The sequence below is a fragment of the Numida meleagris genome, chromosome 3 (genome assembly GCF_002078875.1).
Source record: "Numida meleagris isolate 19003 breed g44 Domestic line chromosome 3, NumMel1.0, whole genome shotgun sequence".
Classification (NCBI taxonomy): Eukaryota; Metazoa; Chordata; class Aves; order Galliformes; family Numididae; genus Numida; species Numida meleagris.
The window spans coordinates 92,776,637-92,794,044 of NC_034411.1; the positions used below are offsets into that span (position 1 = coordinate 92,776,637).

The following is a 17,408-nucleotide window of genomic DNA, read 5'->3' on the forward strand; positions in this document are numbered from 1 at the left end:
TTGAGGAGTCGTGACTCTGCGACTCCCAGGGTGCCCAGTGCTGTTCTTTGCTTGTGTTTTTGCTTACTCGAATTAATAAATACTTTTCTATAATTTGACTTAAATTGTCAAATTTATGACAACCTTAGTCTCTTTGTGTAGTCAAGAACAAGTAATAGGCATATCCGAAAGGTGCTTCATCTCACCTACATTTGTAGATTTACTGTAGGATGAAATAGACATTTTATAAAAGCAGTTTGAATCTTCAAAAAATATGTGTTTCTTACTGATGATCTGTGGCTGGTGTTTGGCACAAAGGCACTTCTAATGTTCATTGTGGGAGTCCTGTATGAGGTTAGTTTGGAGTAGTTTAATGTACTGTCCTCAGTCCACTGCATAGTGGCTTCCCTAAATGCAAGGTAAGAATTTAATTTGATGCCAAATTCTGGTTAAATTGACATCTAGGATGAAGTTGAAGAACTTGTAAAGTAAGCAACTTGCTAGAACTACTGCAGATAATAAAGAAATGCACAATTCTAGGAGGCAGCAAAACCTTGAAAATTGACAACATCACAGTTATTGTTTATAAAAATCACATTTATTTGTCCTGAATTTGAAAGGGGAATTCAAAAAGGGAGCTTTCTGTATTCATTCCACCCTCAACAGACTGAATATAATCAGGTGTTAATTTGGATGTGAGAAATGTTTGCAGTTCTGTTTCAAAAAGCATTGTTAAAACTTGATGGGAGCTAATGGCAAGTACAGCCAGCAAGTATTAATAACCCTAGAGACTTAGCATAATCAAGTCATAATAGCTGCTTCCAAAGGGATGTTTTTGTCTTGTCTGCAGGGTTCATTTTTTTTGTCATAGACAGGAGGAGAAAAGAGGTTTTGTCAGCAACAGAGAGATCAGCCTCCCAGGCATGACAGTTGTGTCTGCTCCTACCTTCAAGTGTTGCTCCTTCCCTGCTTCTGGTGACGTGTGTCAGATGAATTGATGACAAGTAGTGGGTTTGTGGTAACAAGGAAACACAGCTTTTTTAAAAAGATCCTAATTTGCTCTAATGCAGATGGGTGCTCAGTGTGACCCTGGCATGTAGATAAGTGAAGATAATCATACAAAGGATTAGTTCACATGTAAGATAGCAATGCTAATTTAGTAATCTTGGACAGCAGCTTGGAAATACTAAATGGTAAAAAAAAAAACAGTTTTTCAAGTTCAAGATCTTGCTTCATGTATAAGTACCAAAGGAGCTGGAAATGTGTAGCTTCTTTGGTTGCCCTAGGGGTCTGAACCACCTACTGAGAAGTCACAGTGCAAGGGTGTAAGAGTAGGAACAAGAAATTTCTTTATCAGGCTGGATCTGGGAGCTTTTTTATTGCTTGTTAAGGATGAATTTTCTTGATGCTTCCTCGGGCCTGCTATTCTCCTGTAAAGAAGAGGATTCCCTCCTTTGAAGTCTGGATTGAATGGGAGCTATGAGGTACCTCTGAAGACCAAATATGAAAATGTCATTGCAGAACCCAGATGAAAAATCATCCTAGATTTTTTTGAGATGGATTTTTTTTTTTTATATATGTTTACATTATGAGCATACATAATGCAGTGTAATGGGGAAGACAACCTTGTCGGTGCCTTTAAGAATATACATCATCCCTGATTCTTTGTCTGTGGGTGACCCGTATTCCTCAGTTTCTTCCAGTTTCAGAGGCTCTGGAAATTGCTTTTATTCTGAGGGAGAAGGATGGGAAAATAAGAACGACCGTATCTAGAAACAATATACAAACTCTAGTTAGTGGCATGAACTTCTCACTGAGTTCTTTGAGTGGTTCAATTGTTGTACTATGTGGTGTATGAGAGAATACAAACAAGGCTAATCTCGTAATTTAAAGAAACTCAAACACAACCCTCAGGGAAATTCTATTTCGAAACAGACTTTCATGAGGGTGTGATGTTGAAGGGAACCTTGTCCATTGCCGTGCCTGTGTGTGCAGTGCATGAGAAACTGCCTTGTATGTTATGGAAAGAGTTGGTCCATGCAGTTGAAAATATTTGGCTATAACTTTGCACAAATGAGGGCTAGTCTTAAGTTGTCTCAGGCTCCTTCTATGGAGTGAGTTTGTGTGGAAGACAATCTAGATGATCCTGACAAGCTCCAAGCTGAGTTTGTATAAGTTGCATAAAGTGTAAGATGGACTGTTGTAACATCACACAAAAAAACATGATCCTGAACTTGATTTTCTGAATAAAGTCATTTGATTTGTCTTGCTTCAAAGTGAGCTTTAAGCTTTTTTTTTCTTTCACTTTTTTTTTTTTTAAAACAAATTTTCTCTTTAAGAATGCCCCTTTCCTAGAGGCAAGGACCTCTACCTACGCAGTATGTTAACCTCTTTGTAAGAATAATACCCCCGAGAGAGGGGAGGAGGTTTATTTAAAGGTACCGGAAAAGATGAATATGAACATTGCAGGGTAATACTAGAAGTGGGTTAATACTGAGTTATCATTACTCAATCTTCATCAGTTGGCTATGACAATCTGCTGCGGTGCCTGGCAGGTTACGATCTGGCTTCGTACCTCCTCAGCCCTTTCTCTCTTGAGGCAAAGAGAAAACGCAAAAATTAATCTGATAATAATGTTGTTTCTTTCTTTCATGTATGTGGCACCTTCAAGTGTATCATTGAAGTCTGAGTAAAGTTAGCACGTAAAGAGAAGCTGCAAAACCAGTATGACATTCTTCTTCTAACAGCAGACTGAAAAGCTAAAAATGGAAGCTCCTTGCTGGGGACAAACAGATATTACACAAGGAGGAGGAGGGGATGTTAATGTGAATGTAGGACACAGGCACTCAGATAAATAGTTAGATAGGCATAAACAAAGGATAGACAGAAAAGAAATGGTGCACTGAGATTTCAACCCCAGCCAAACTTCTGTATCATCTTTTACCTATGCACCCGAGCCAGCATCTAGGAGTAGATCTGCCAAGGGGAATTTCTTCATTCCCAGCTTCTGTTTTTCACTTTGTGACTTGAAACACACCCAAGGATATTACCTTACTCCTCAGATCTATCTTGGATTTCAGAAGATTTGTTTTGAACAAGCATTAGATATTCAGTGCAACACTTTACGGAGTGCTGAAAAGCTAAACCACAATTATTTGTTTTAGGAAAGGTGAAATCGATCAGTATCAATGATCAAGAGAGAGGTTGCAATTAATTTTTTTTTTTAAACTGTCTAGGATGCTAATGAGCAGAGTGGTGTAGGGGAAAGCAGTGTGGTTTGGAATAACATTTTCCCCATTCAAGAAATTATGTCACTTTGCCCCCAGCTACCTGCCTTTTTTTTTTTTTTTTTTTTTTTTGCTTTTTTTCCCCCTTTAACAAACCACAGATATGAAATAACTCTGATTGATATTAGTTGTTGATACTTCTGCAACTTTCTAGCTGGCAAATGCTTCATTATCAGCTCTGTAGCATTGAGAGTCAGCAAGATGCCAGTTGTTACTGTATAGTAAAAAGAGCTGCTGTGTTATACTGAAAGTATAGAAGTTAAGCTCTATGTGATGAATATATTTTTACAAGCACTGACTGCTGTGTGTTACCTTCTTTGAAAATGGTCTTATTTATTAATACATTCATTATTACTAACCTTTTAACTTGTTAATTATATCAAATACTCCTACGCCCTAAAGTACCCTCACTGGAGGATTTATATGGTTGTAGATATCTGTGACCTGCTGCCTCGGTAGATATTGTTTTATGCTTTTATCCGCACTAGCATTGTACAGTACATAATCTGGCCACTCTTACCCAATAAATTCTCTCATGAAAGTTACAGGGAAGTACAACATGCAAAATTTTCCCATTAGAGAATTACCTTCAGGTATTTAGCAAGCAGACAGTTCATCCAGTCACCACTTCCACTGGGACATGATATAACTGTAACTGTTTCTGGGTGTCCCCTATGCTAGAATACCTGAAAAGTATTCCTTAAGCAGCAAATACCAAGAACTCTCTGCATGACTTGAGCCTGCATAATCACAGCAACATTTACAATTAGCAACAAATAGTACCTTTTACTTACAGTTTTAATCCCAGCTGCATTAGCCAAAAGCACTATTGCCTTTTTGTAATTTCTGCTGTAAAGTACATAAAATAAGGAAATAATATAGCTGACGTACCAAACACAATACTCATCCCTTTAGCTCAGATATCTAGAGCTGTCTCTTAGAACCTACTGCAGAAAATGATAAAATCACTTTAAAAGAAAAAAAAAAAAGCCATTTTTTCCTTCCCAGAAGATTCAGGTAGTGCTGAGAATGTGCAAACTAGTTGTTTGATTTTTGTGCAAAACGCACTAGGAGAAAAAATATTTAAAAATTTGCTTATAGCAAAGACACAGTCTCTTGGCAGAATAAGAAGGATGCTACAGAAGTTACCTGCTGTTTGAGGCCTAGGCAGCTTCTGCAAAGGCTTTCAGGCAGATGGTGAAAAGCAATAAGAAAATACACACGGCAGTTTATAATCTGAGTTTTTACACGTTAATTTACTCAGTTGTGCTGTTTCTTTTGCCTATAAGAAGTTACCAAGGCACATGCCTTAAATACTTTATCTGCAGTCCCACCTCTTCTCTCTAAGGCAAGCATCGCGATCACCCATATAATGTCTTTAGCATTAGCCTGCTACAGTTACAGAGAGGATAAAGGAATACTAACCATTCTCCACTCTGTGGAAAAGCTAGAGATTTAATTCCATCTAATAAAAGAGCATAGCAAATGGTTGTGATGGTTTTCAGGCTAGGGTTCCGGCACCCAACACCTTACCTGCACCTACTCTATCTGTAGCCTTTTTTTTTTTTCTTCAGGAACTCCTACCACCATTGATATCCCATCTACCTGGCTCTATAGAACAGTTTTAAAATGCACTGTAAATGAACTGTTGTGTCACAGCCTGAAATGATGATTGAGCACCTGGAGAAGGCATATGGCTAGCCTAGGAAGCACAGGTGCAAGCAATTTACCTGTGCTTTCCACCTGACCAGAAGGGGTGGGCCCAGAATCTACCCCTCTCTGGGCTCACTTAAGGGCTAGCTTCAAAGGCAGAATTTTTCCTGTATGAGGGTTGCTTCTTGAGAAGAAGTATTTGTAGCCTGAGAGCCTCTCACCAGTTAGGTGAGTTAATTTTTTCCTACATGTGATTATTGGTATTCCTAACAACACTTTGCCTGGTATTGTAAAGAATTTATCAGAAGAATTTCCATGTTTCTGAGGACCAACGTGCACTTACTAGGGTTTGCTACTGATAAGTTGTGCTGTGCCAAAACAGGATGTCTTTTTTGGTATTTTCTAAAGGGTCTAAAGTTAAGTTGAATAACTTTTGTCAGAAATAGCTAGCTGCTTAGGTGCTTTAAGTTTAAAAGTTCATCTTTAAGGGGCTGCTATGCTAATGCATCTCTCTGCAACATCTAGGACCTTTCTGAGAGTTGTGAGGCTTGAAAGGAGAGCATTTGAGTTAGTAGTGAAAGCCTCTTTCCCATGGAGTAACCATTGTGACTGTTTAGAATGCCTGGTGTTGGCAGCTTCATATCCTCGCCTTGTCTGCAAAGCCCAGAGTAAGCTTTTTGTATGCTTGCAGCAGGGTGGACTGTCTATTGTGCTGCGTCTGTGAGGGCAAAGCCTCTGATGTGTGTGTGCAGGATTTTGAGAGGCGGGAGCAAGATGGTCTTATGCTTCTTTTCCTGGAAGCTTGAAGGCTTTGCAGATTATACTATGCCTTGTAAATGCATGGATTGTTATAGAAATCTTCCACTAGTGCCCTGGGCCACATGTGCATCTGGGAAGCAAGTGAGCATCCCCAAGGTGATAACAAGGCCAGCAGGCAGCACTGTCAGGAAAGTTCCCCTGTGGCAGTAATTCATCTTTAGCTGAAATTCTGGAGTTGTTAATATGCTTGCAGATAATGAATTAATAGGTCTTTAGTTGTCTTCTAGTTGAATAGTGGATGGTGCTCTTGCTTTTCTTGGTGGTAGTCTTCGCATAGTGTGTGCTTCCTCCTTATGGCCAGCCTCTCTCCTGTCTCTGGCTTGTGAAAAGAGCTGGGGAGACTTGGTTTGTGTTGTGATTGCCATCAGTGCCTTCCATGTCTCTCCTCCTTGTGCTCCACGTACAATTCTATATTTGGAAATTCCTCCCTCTGCACTATAATGTGGGTGGACGTTTGTGGACAGGAGGCTGGAGCAAACAATTTACAGTGCTAGGCACAGCTGCGGACTCTAAATACACAGTAGACTCAGGCTTTGCCAAACTGCCTTATGCAGCTTCTCTGTTTACCACCTAGATTGACTGCTGTTACTTCATCACTGATTTCTGCATTACAATCACATGCTCTCTCACAGTACCTGAGCAACAATACAGTTTCAGCTGAGTGGGTGACGGATCTGTTGACATTTTGACAACAGAATGGAGGTGCCTCTGCTTGCCTGGCAGCATACTGGAGTATGACCTTTAAAAGCTGAATGGGTTGTTTTATGTACGCTTTTTTTAGTAAGCATCACCTACAAGTCATCTGTGGAATATTTCTACCTTGGGCTTTGAAAATAGAAAGTGTTGAGAAGATTGTGGAGGGAATAGAGACCTCAGGGTGATACCGGAGGCTAAACGGAAATATCTGAGTTGTTGATTAGCCCATTAAATACAGTATCTCTATAGCTGGTAACAGAATACAGGCTTTGCATTGACTCTAGAAGGCTTCTGGATCAGGTCTCACAAAGTGTACTTTGTCTAGACTCATTCTGGCCTGTCTGGAGTTCTATTTTAGCTTGTTTAGCTAAAGCAATGACTGCTGAACAGCTGGGTGACTATTATTGTAAGTTGTTTAGCTTTAACTTGCATTATGCACTTGTGTAGTGGTTAATAATTTTGATGCCCTTCTGCAAACGACAGGTATCAATAACAAGCAGTGAACTGACTATGACCCTGGAGTAATAATGCAGTGAGTTGGAGTACAGATGAAGGATGATAAGCAGAAGCCTTGAAAGTACAGGAAAAGGAAGATACAGAAGCCCAAGGGTAAACAAATAACCAGTGTGCAGGTTTTGATCATTAATGTAATGCAAGTTTAGTAAAACCATTTTTAAGGGTAAATAGATAAATAAATACCCAGCAGATGTAAAACATAACATGTTTAGTACATCTGGAAAAATCTTCAGTTACATACCATGAAAGGAAGAGCAGGAGTAGTGCTATTAACATGAGGAAGTACCCGGCAAGCAGACTATGAAGTAAGGAGAAATGTAACCCCACCATCCATGTAAATGTCCTCCTCTGTTGATTCTCCTCCTTATGAGGAGGACTGGTGCATAAAAGGGTAAAAGGTAGTAGGAGTGTGTGTTTGTCTGAGTGTTGGGATTTAAACTATAATTTTGAGGCTTTTTCAGTGGAGCTTTTTGTGTTTATCCTTGCTTATCCTATAATGGTTATATGTAAACTGATGTTTGATTAGAATCTTAAGATTCTAATTAGACTAATAATACGTCATTGATTTCATGTAAGTTGTTTGCTTCCATAGCCCACAGAAGCTCTACCTAGTGTTATGTAACAGGGGAAGCATAGAACCGCTTTTGTGTCACAGGTATGGTAGAAATGGATTTCAAGGACCTGGAGACATAAGTCACATATCAGAAAAAACATCAGTTAATTATCGTAAAAAAAAAAAAAGCTGTGATTGAGAAATAGTCTAAGAAAATGAAAGAAATGTGTATTTTCTTAAAGCACATACTCTTTCTATGTGAAGTATTTTGACTGGTAGTTATCCGTTTTCTACCCAAGGATAGACTCCATCCTCACTTGCATGCCTTCTCATAGATTCTGTACAAGTCTTTAGATCAAGGCATTTTTGTGCAATAAACACTTAAACAGAGCAGTTTGCATTTTCTCCCGTTAGAAGGTTTTGCAGTTTTTTGCAGCCATGTAAACATAACCACATAGAGATGGTTCATATGCACTTAAGTTAAAAAAAAAAAATGCTAACAATTTGTAATAGCAATTATGAAATTCCTTTCTTCAGTTATCAATTTGCGTGTGCTATCCTTTCTGTCATTGCTCTTTCTCTTTTAAGGTATTATGGGATAGATGGAATTCTTTAACTGATTATTTAACATGATAGATGTGTTAGTAGCCTGTGGAATAAAGAAGTTTGATCTGTGAGCGCAGAGTTGATATTGGTATTACTGAGGTCAGAGGTGGGGAGTTCAAGGGCAGGCTGAATAAGGGGGGCAAGAAGGTGTCACATGGCTATGCATGGCCATTGGAGTTATGAGTAAGAACAATGAGTGTTTTGAAATGTGGTCAAACACATTGTGAAGTGGGGTTTGGGGGGGACGTTAGACCAGATCACCTCAAGAGGTCCCTTCCAACCCAAACTATTGTATGATTCTATAGACGTTATCGAGAGAAATGAAGCTCCAACTAGTGTTATATATTTCATCATATTCAATGGCGTTTCCTGTTATGTTAACTATACCTAGTACCTATCTACACTTAGTGTTGTCTGCAACTAGACAGAGGTAGAAAAATTACTAGTTTTATTGGTGAGAACACAGTAATGCTCGATAGTATTTCCAATCTGTGGTCAGGAGGGGACTGACTTGATTTGTGCGGACCATAATAATAAAGGACATCATATTTCCAGAATAACTTTAGAAATATGTGAAAGGACCTCTTCTAAACTTAAACATTTCGAAATCATCTAGCTAAGATAACTTGCATATAGTAGTTTTAAAAGAACATATTAAATGTTTCTTCCAATAAAGCTGGAAACTTACGAATAGAATGACAGTATTTAGAAAAGGTTGAACAAGAGGGTCTACTCTTTTTGTCCTCTGATATGATGCATGATTTTGAAGTACTTAATGAAATTACTGCTGAAGTGTGTCAAATTATGAAAGGCTTTTTCAAATTAACAGTTTGAAGGAGTAAGTTTAGATATGGTAGAAACCATAGCGTTAATGTAGTTTTGTAGAAGATTTAATCTTATGCAAGTTTAATTAATGAAGTAGTAGAAGTTCGATCCCAGAAGGCTGATTTAGTGCTCCTAAGGTAAATGTATGCAGTCTCAGTACATCAGTAACACAATTCAAGCAACTGAGGCACCACCTGCAGAACAAGAGGCTGTCAGGAAAAGTAAGCCAGCAAGTGATATGAAAGTTTGCATATAAGCTTAGATAAAGGAACTAGTCTTTGTATTTGTGAATTCAGCAGTATGAGACAAGAGTACTGGGTTGTAATTGTCTGTCCTATTGACATTGGGGAGTTCTTGAAAGCTACAGTGTAGCTCCACACATTCCCCTGTGGGGGAAATGTATCATACTGATGTATATATTTTTTTATGATTGTTCTTAAAAATACACCTCTTGGCACGGCTTCTGTTGGGGGATTTACTGCACATTGAATTTTGTGCTGCACAAGATCTCAAAAGGGGAACCACTGATATATAGCTACTCAGATTCATACTACTAAGCAGTCTCAGGGCTGGAGGATTTTCTCTAGCTCTGCTGATCCTACATCTCCCATTCACTGCACCTGTGACACAGCAAGGGCAGCACAGCAGCATAAGGTTATAAAGCAGTCTGCCCTGTGTACAGGACCTTGCAGTATCAAAACAAGTGGGGTGTTGACCCTTAGAAAATTATCTGAAAGTTCTTATTGTCCCTGCAGTTGTCTTTTAACCTTGTTAAAGTCAAGCGTTTTCTTTTTTAGTCTTCTTTCTGAACTGCTTTCTGATCATTCTGACAAGGCAGATGATCTTCTTTGAAATCCTGCTCAGTGGTGTGAATTTAGAATTACTTCTCTATTCTTCTCTGGCCAAGTTGCTTCACACAAGGAGCTTTTCCTTCATCATATGTGGGTTGCTATTTCCTCTTTAAAGTGAGTGATGTTCGAGGCTGGCCATGTGCTTATTGTGCCTGGTTAGTAAGAGTCAAGTAGACAAAGACTCTGGGGGGGTAGGGGAACCAACACAGGCCATTTCAAGAGAGAGTTAACAACCAGTGCTGAATTCCACATCAATGTGTTACGCTTGCTCCTTGCTTTTTGTTTTGTTTCTAGGACTTAGCATGTGCTACTCAACTTTAGGAGGGAGTGTAAGAGGTGTCATCATGCAGTGGTGTGTCTGAACTAGTGTTTCTGAACTAGATAGTGGACAAACATAGCTGGCTGATAGATATAACGTGGTATGTTTAAGGTAATTTCCTTTCTTGCAACTGTATTAGCTGTTGAAGATAAACTTTGCTATTGTGTGTGTGAACAGATCAGAACTATTACTCACTACGTCTTCTGACAAAGCTCAAATCCAATTCTGTCATAACTGGCGTTAGTTGTCAGGCTGAGCATGCAATGAGCAGTGCCCTCTAATACAGTGTTGCAAGCATCTTTTTCAGCATCAGAGTATGATTTAAGGTACAGTTGACAGGGATCACCAGGAGTGTCGTCTTGTCACTTCTGGAGCTTTCTTTTATCAGCTTGCATTCTTGGAGATCACAATCTGATATCCAGACTGACGTCCAACATAGATGGAAGATGCTTGATATTGAACATCTGCTGTGAATAAATCCAGAGCATTTGCTATTTTTTGCTGCTGCTACTTTTGTCTCCTCTTGGCATTATTACAAGTAGCCAACTATAGTGTCAATATTACTTCTATTGTCTACAGACTATTGCTGAAAAGAAACTTACCATCTCCTTCATGAGCACATTGACAATGGGAACAGTGTCATCTTTCATTGTCTTCCTTTGCTCATCATTTCTCAAGCTGAAAGACCAGTGGCATCCTGCAGTGACCTTAGCTGCTACTTGATACCAGAAGCTGCTGTGCAGTGCTCTAATTTCCTCTCAAGGGAAATTGTTGAAGGTATATATTTCCCATGGAATTTTCATGGTCACTTTACTCTAGTACAGTCATCGTTTAAGTCTCAGTTGTAGTCCTTCTAAGAGGCGTGGTGTGGCATTTAACTGCATAAATTGCACTTACCAAGCAGTCTTGACTGCACTGTATTGAATTGTCCACATAATTATATAAACCTCTGCCAATTTTTCTAGCAATGATTTTATACGCTAATCAGATTATTTGTTAAAATACTAATCATAATTAATACAAGAAGAGAGATCTGTGAGATGCTCAAGAATCTCTTCAGTGACAGAGGAAACAAATTCACATTTACCTGGTGTTCTAGAGCTCTTAAACCAGTTTTTAATATTCCAGCTACATTCCTTTCGTGTATTTAAAATAGGGGATTAGGTCAGATACATTACAGAAAAGTAATTTTAATAAGCCATAGACCACAAATACTGTTCAGTGGAAGACAAACCTTGGGGCTAAGCAGATATTTATAATAGAACAAAGAAGCCTTCAAGATTAAGGAAACTGGTCCTGCTTGTTAAACAGGGATTGAGACAGAGCCTTTGAATTTTAACTTACCTTCATAGAAAGTGACAGAAAAATATTTTTGTGATTGTGTTATTGAAACAAGTTTCAAGACTGTTGCCTAGTTTGAAGACAAGTTGAATTGTTTTCATCTGTTAATTCTACTTGCACAAGCTTACTGTGTTACTTCGAGCAGAGAGGGACAAGCCCACTCCCTGCCTGGCTGGCGGTGCTGGACCTGATGCACCCCACGATGTAGTTGGTCCTTTTGGCTGCCAGGTCAATTGTTCCTCTTAATTTAGTATTGTCTGTAAACTTGCATAGTACACATTTGAGTCCTGAATCCAGATTACTTGTAGAAACGTTAGAGAGAACTGACCATAAAATGCAGCCCTGCAGAACCCCACTAGTGACTGCCAGCCTGATGTAACTCCACTTAATATAAATCCTTGAGCCTGACCCATCTGCCATTTGCTCACCCACAGCATTATGTTTTTCTAGCAGTATGCTGGACATCTAATCCAAAAGGACACTATGAGAAACAACATTGAAAGCACTGCTGAAATCCAAAGGTTACACCTATTGAATTCTACTGGTGGCCATGGTAGCCTCTCTTGCTCCTTTCTCTTCAGCAAACAGGCACATAGCAGTGTTCCTAATGAACACAGCAGCTGTAGTCCTGCTGTCAGGAATCGATTTTTCAACTCAGGGAAACAAGAGCCTAAAGACAGAAGAAACTTGATCAGACCGGTATTTGTGTATGCTGCATTAGCAGCTGTTAGATGACAGTGTCTGTTTTTCACTCTGTATTGATTGATTCAGTTCAAATAACTATAAAATTGTCTCATAATGTTACTGTGTGTGACGGTAAGTGTTCATTGCCACTCATGATATTCACTCTAAAAATACAGAAATACATAAACAAAAAGAATACATAAACATACTTGAAGTCCTTTCCTTCAACACTGCTGGACAGTTCAAGTTTCTGGCTTATATTTAAGCCATACAAGTAGATTCTTCCAGATCTGCGATAAGTTTTTGTTACCTAGCCTCAGTTTGAAAAAGTTCCTTGCATTTCCCATGGAAGAATAAAATAAGGCATTTTCTATATCTCCAGCTCTACTCAAACTCCAAAAAGACTTAACACGAAGTATGTGTGATCTCTTTGAAATCTGCTAATATATTAATGCCTGTAACTAGCTTTACTGTAAAAATAAATAAATAAATAAAAACATACAAAATAACCTAGGGAATCAAAAGCAAAAGAATATTAATTTTTCAGTAAAAATAAAATGAAGTTCAAAATTTTCATCAGTTTCATCGACTTTCTTCTAATCTAAATATAGAGAGATGCATGTAAATACCTTTTTTTTACCTGATTGTTGCTGCTTCTATTTTGGTATGTGGACTGAACAGTTAAAAAATTTCTTAGAAAAGAAAAAAAACTATTTTAAAATTGCCTCCATATGTAATTATTTTATTGTTAAACTTCACAATTCATAAAGTACATTACTTTGCAAAGTGTTTTCCTGGTGCAGTTTAGTTACCTATGTAAAGCAAAGTTGCAAGCTTATGATAAGAGATACAAAAAGCACTCTTTTCCATGAAAATGTGGGATTTCTCTAGTCTTAATCACAGTAATGATTAACTGTCCTTTATTTGAGCACTGATAATACAATAAACCAACTTTTTATCATTATTATTCTTGCTGCTTGATATACTTTAATTTTTCTTTGCTCCTCTGGTGACCTTTTCTGTGCTATCTTTCTTCTACTTTTCTCTCCGTTTTAACTTAGTTCTCTTTTGTTATTGTGGTCTGTGCCACATCAGTCTTCTGAAATTTCCATGAGTAGGCCGTTGGATTTTTGTTGTCTATAGACATTTCTCTTTGTGCTGCGATTATTTTGCATCTTCTAGGCTGAAGAATCTGTTGATGCTTTCAGTGCTTCTTAATTTTTCTAAGTTTTTTCTTCGTTTTCAATCTAATCCCTTGCTGAATTGGAATGATTTTTTCAGCAAGATCTGGTACTACTGTGACACTCAAGGAACGATTCTATATTAACATTATATTTTCTTTGTACAGAGATGCATGCTGCTTTTTCTTTAGTTACTCTCCAGTTCTGTGTATCTGTGCCTACAAATAAGGGAAGCAATAGCAAGTGAACTTGGTATGTAATATACATGTAAGTTACTATATATTTGCCCAGTCTCTTGATTCTTTTACCATTTCTAGTAAACTTGTCACTATCATTGAACACTGCCAATACCTTCTCTATTTCCTTGGGACCCAATTTTTTTTGCTCATATGGGATTGGAGCAATGTGTTGCAACACAAACTTTTTTTATATTCACCTTACGTGTTTCATACAAGTAATCACCACTTTAATGGCCATTGTGTTTTTATGCTAAATTTCTGTGGAAGTAGCATATTCTAAGTTGTTCTTTCTTTTACTATCAGTCTCATTGCCAAGCACTCTAGTTACATCTGGAGAGGCTGCAAGTGCTCCATACTAATGTGGTCTGCAAACAGATAGCATCTCCCTTGCACCATGCTGACTCTTTCAGTGGAGAGCAGAAACTGTCATTGTGATATGGAAAGACGCTGCATGTAATTTTATCAGAAGCAGCTTCAAGTATTCAAATATAAAACAAGTTGAAAAAGGCAAGGCACAAATACAAAAAACTAAAAAAAAAAACAACGATTTTTGTATCCTCTTTTTATCTTGTATGACAAGATCCCTCAAGTGAAAAACTCAAATGAAAAAGTGAATAGCATATTCTACCCATTCTTGCTATGTACTTGGCTTTATTTCCTGTGTACTAGGTTAAAGATGGTCTTTCCTATCTGAAAATTATATTAAATACATATATTGTGTATGAAATCAAAATGAACTTTTATGAAATAATGTTCACTTAAGCATCTGTTTTTGTGTAATTAGGGCCATTAAGCATACTAAATTAGTATATTAGTGTGGTGAAAATCTACTAACAAATCTATATCATGAGTAATCCCCTTGTTTAAGTTTTCATTTTGGGAAAAAGACTTCCTAAAGAAGACTGTTTTCTGCAGAGAGAGAAAACAGTGGTGTCTGATTTATTTTCTTATTTGAAAAGAACGTAGTGTGGAAATTAATTGTATTACATCTAGCTATTTTAGCTTTAAATCTGCTTTACACAAGAAACAAGGCAGGAGAACAGAAAGACTTAGCAGCAGTTGTCAAAAATTATCTACTCATGTTGAAAGTAACTGCTTTGTTTTTAAGTTTGTGATCAATACTATGCCATATATCATGTAGTAGAGAAATATTTTCTCACAACAAGCTTCTTTTCCGCTGACATTATCTCTTAATTATATCACAACAAGAAGGAAGGTAGATTTACAAGCATGTTTAAAGTGATTGAGTTCTTGAAAGTTTTATTCTAGACAAATGAAAATTACTATTTTGTTTCAGGAATAATTATGTGTCAAAGACAGAAGAACTTGTAGCAATCTGTCCCTAGTCCTTTGTTTCTGAATCAATAAAACATGACACTAGAATCTGTGTAATGAACTGTTACAGCAAGGGACACAGCCATAGGAGAGAATTGATTCTGAGATTTCTGACGCTATATCTTGAACTAAACATATCTATGTGGGTCTTAATCATGCTCTTGATTTCCACGTTTCACAGTAGCATTCAGAAATACCTTAGTTCTGTATCTGTGCACATAGCAGTAAATTTGGTAGTACTTCAACCCCCTTTGTAATCTTCTGAAATGTCCAAAATAATTTGGAAATGTGCTAATGACTACTGTCACTTACAGTATGCAAGTCTAATGAAATTGTTCACAATCTCAGACTTCACATATTTTTGTTTTAATACAGAAGCTTTAATATTTTTAATGATTAGATGTGGTGTTTTTTCTAACTCTCTTCTCTTGAAGACCTGTAAAATAATGTTTTAGAGATGGAACACAGCCCTAGATCAATAAACTAATATAGTCATTTGTGCAGTAACATATGCTTTAATCATGGATCTGCCATTTCTTCCAGGAGAAGAGCTACAGTTCTCTAGGCAGTAGGAAACTCAACTGAAAATTGACAAAGCTCCTATTGTACAACAGCTAACTTCCAGAGATTGCATTATCCAGTTGATTCAGAGAACTGGTCGCATCTATTTGTGAAGTAACTGATCTCTGAAGAGCTTTCCAGGCTGTGCAAACTGGAGATAACACCTGACTACTTCCCTGCCTGCAAGCTGAATCTTTGCTGTTCTCTTCATTGCATTCCTTTGTATGAACTTTGTCATTTTATGAACATTGTCATTGAATGTCTTCATATGCCTCTGAGCAGCTGGCTGTGATCTTGTTGGGGGGGGGGGCATGAGGGCTGGTAAAGGAGGAAGGGCAAAAAAAACCAACCCAGGTAAGTAAGAAGCATCTGTAGAGAACACTTTGCCACTGAGTTGCAAGAAGCCGCCTCATACACACGGTACAGCTGCTGACCCTGGTTGCTGTGGCAGAAACAGTGCAAGACACTACTCTAAATTATCCTGAGATATACTGGGCAATATTAACAGTTCTTGATGCTCAGGCAGGCAGAGACAGAAAATATTCATGATAAAGGCATCATCCCTCTTCACCAATAGATTCTTCTCCAAGTAGATCCAAATGTTCAAGTAAGTGCCAAAATAAATTTTTGTTAATGGTCTCTGAACTTTCTTGGAGTGGGAAGAAAAGAAAGGTAGATTTTATTTTTTTTTTTTTTTGTGAGGGAGGACAATGTAATGTGGAGAATGTCTTCCGGATTATCCAGTAGTCAAAGGCAGCAGCAAAGGAAGTGACTTCAGCAGTCAAGCTACACGAAGTATGAACCACAGGTGCAGCTCAGTGTACTGAGCAAACACTTCCTGACTGCAGAAATCACTGGGCTGGCTTTAAGTTCAGTCTTGAGAATTTACTGGGAGGAAACTTGAATGAGTCAGAAAAGACTCTTAGCAATGACCTGCATTGATTTTTTTTTTTTTTTGGTAATTACAGGGTACTTAACGCCACGTAGCTATTATGTCTCTCACATTTCAATCGCTTGCTTGTTTAATGTGATCTGTTGTGTTTGTACTGAGAGATTAGCAGGTTAACTAAAATGTTAATGTGAGCTCTAGCAGAGCCCAGAAAAAAAAGGTGGAAGCTGAGTGTTAGAAACCTATTAGCTTGAATTTACAAATGTTGAAGGAAGCATCCGGTGCCTGTAGCTTGCAAAGTGCTCTGAGAAGGCAAGGAATACTCAGAAAACCAACATCTACAGAAAGGCTGCTGGGCAGCTAGCCATTTCATCTGCCATTTCCATCTACCTGCCAAACTCTCCTCTTCTTCCTGTGCAGAGAAAATGTGTGGAAATGTTCTACTGACATAAATCAGTAATAGCCCAATACATCCTTTCTTTATTAATCCCTCCTCTTTTTTTTTTTTTAAATCTGAGGACAAGAAGAAGCCCCAAAATGAGCCGATCCCAAAATACCATTCGTAGTTGGCAGCTGCTGTGAGCTCTGTGGGGAAGTGAAGAATGGACCTGGTCTGCTGGAACAACAGAATAGTAGACTACACCCTTGACAAGTGTGATTCATGTCTATGCTGTCTTCTTCTTGAATAGTTCCCATGGGATAATTTTTGTTCTAACTCTGCAAATTTACATTTTTTTTGTCTGTGGTTAATTCAGGGAGCAATGATCACTGATGTCTCAGCTGTAATTTACAAAGCTTGTAAGTACATTGATGCTGTGAACAAACTGTGAACTAATTGATGGAAATTGATGTAAACTTGAAAGGCTGAGCAACCTGGGTCTGTTCAGCCTTGAGAAAAGAAGACTCAGAGGGGATCTGATCAATGTCTATAAATATCTAAGGTGTGGCAGGCAAAGGGACGCAGCTAGACTAGTGGTGCATGGCAATAGGACAAGGGGAAACGGCCACAAACTGAAGCATAGGAAGCTCTGCACAAATGCGTGTAAGAACTTCACAGTGTGGATGACAGAGCAC

General features: G+C 38.2%; 1 long non-coding RNA gene across 2 annotated transcripts; it reads left to right on the plus strand.

The window, feature by feature from the left end:
• Window positions 5,056-17,158, plus strand: LOC110396485. 2 transcript variants are annotated; one of them, XR_002436996.1, is made up of 4 exons: window positions 5,056-5,147; window positions 10,684-10,881; window positions 13,478-13,562; window positions 15,428-17,158. It is a non-coding gene; the product is annotated as an uncharacterized LOC110396485 (long non-coding RNA). The 2 variants fall into 2 exon arrangements; XR_002436997.1 differs by lacking the exon at window positions 10,684-10,881.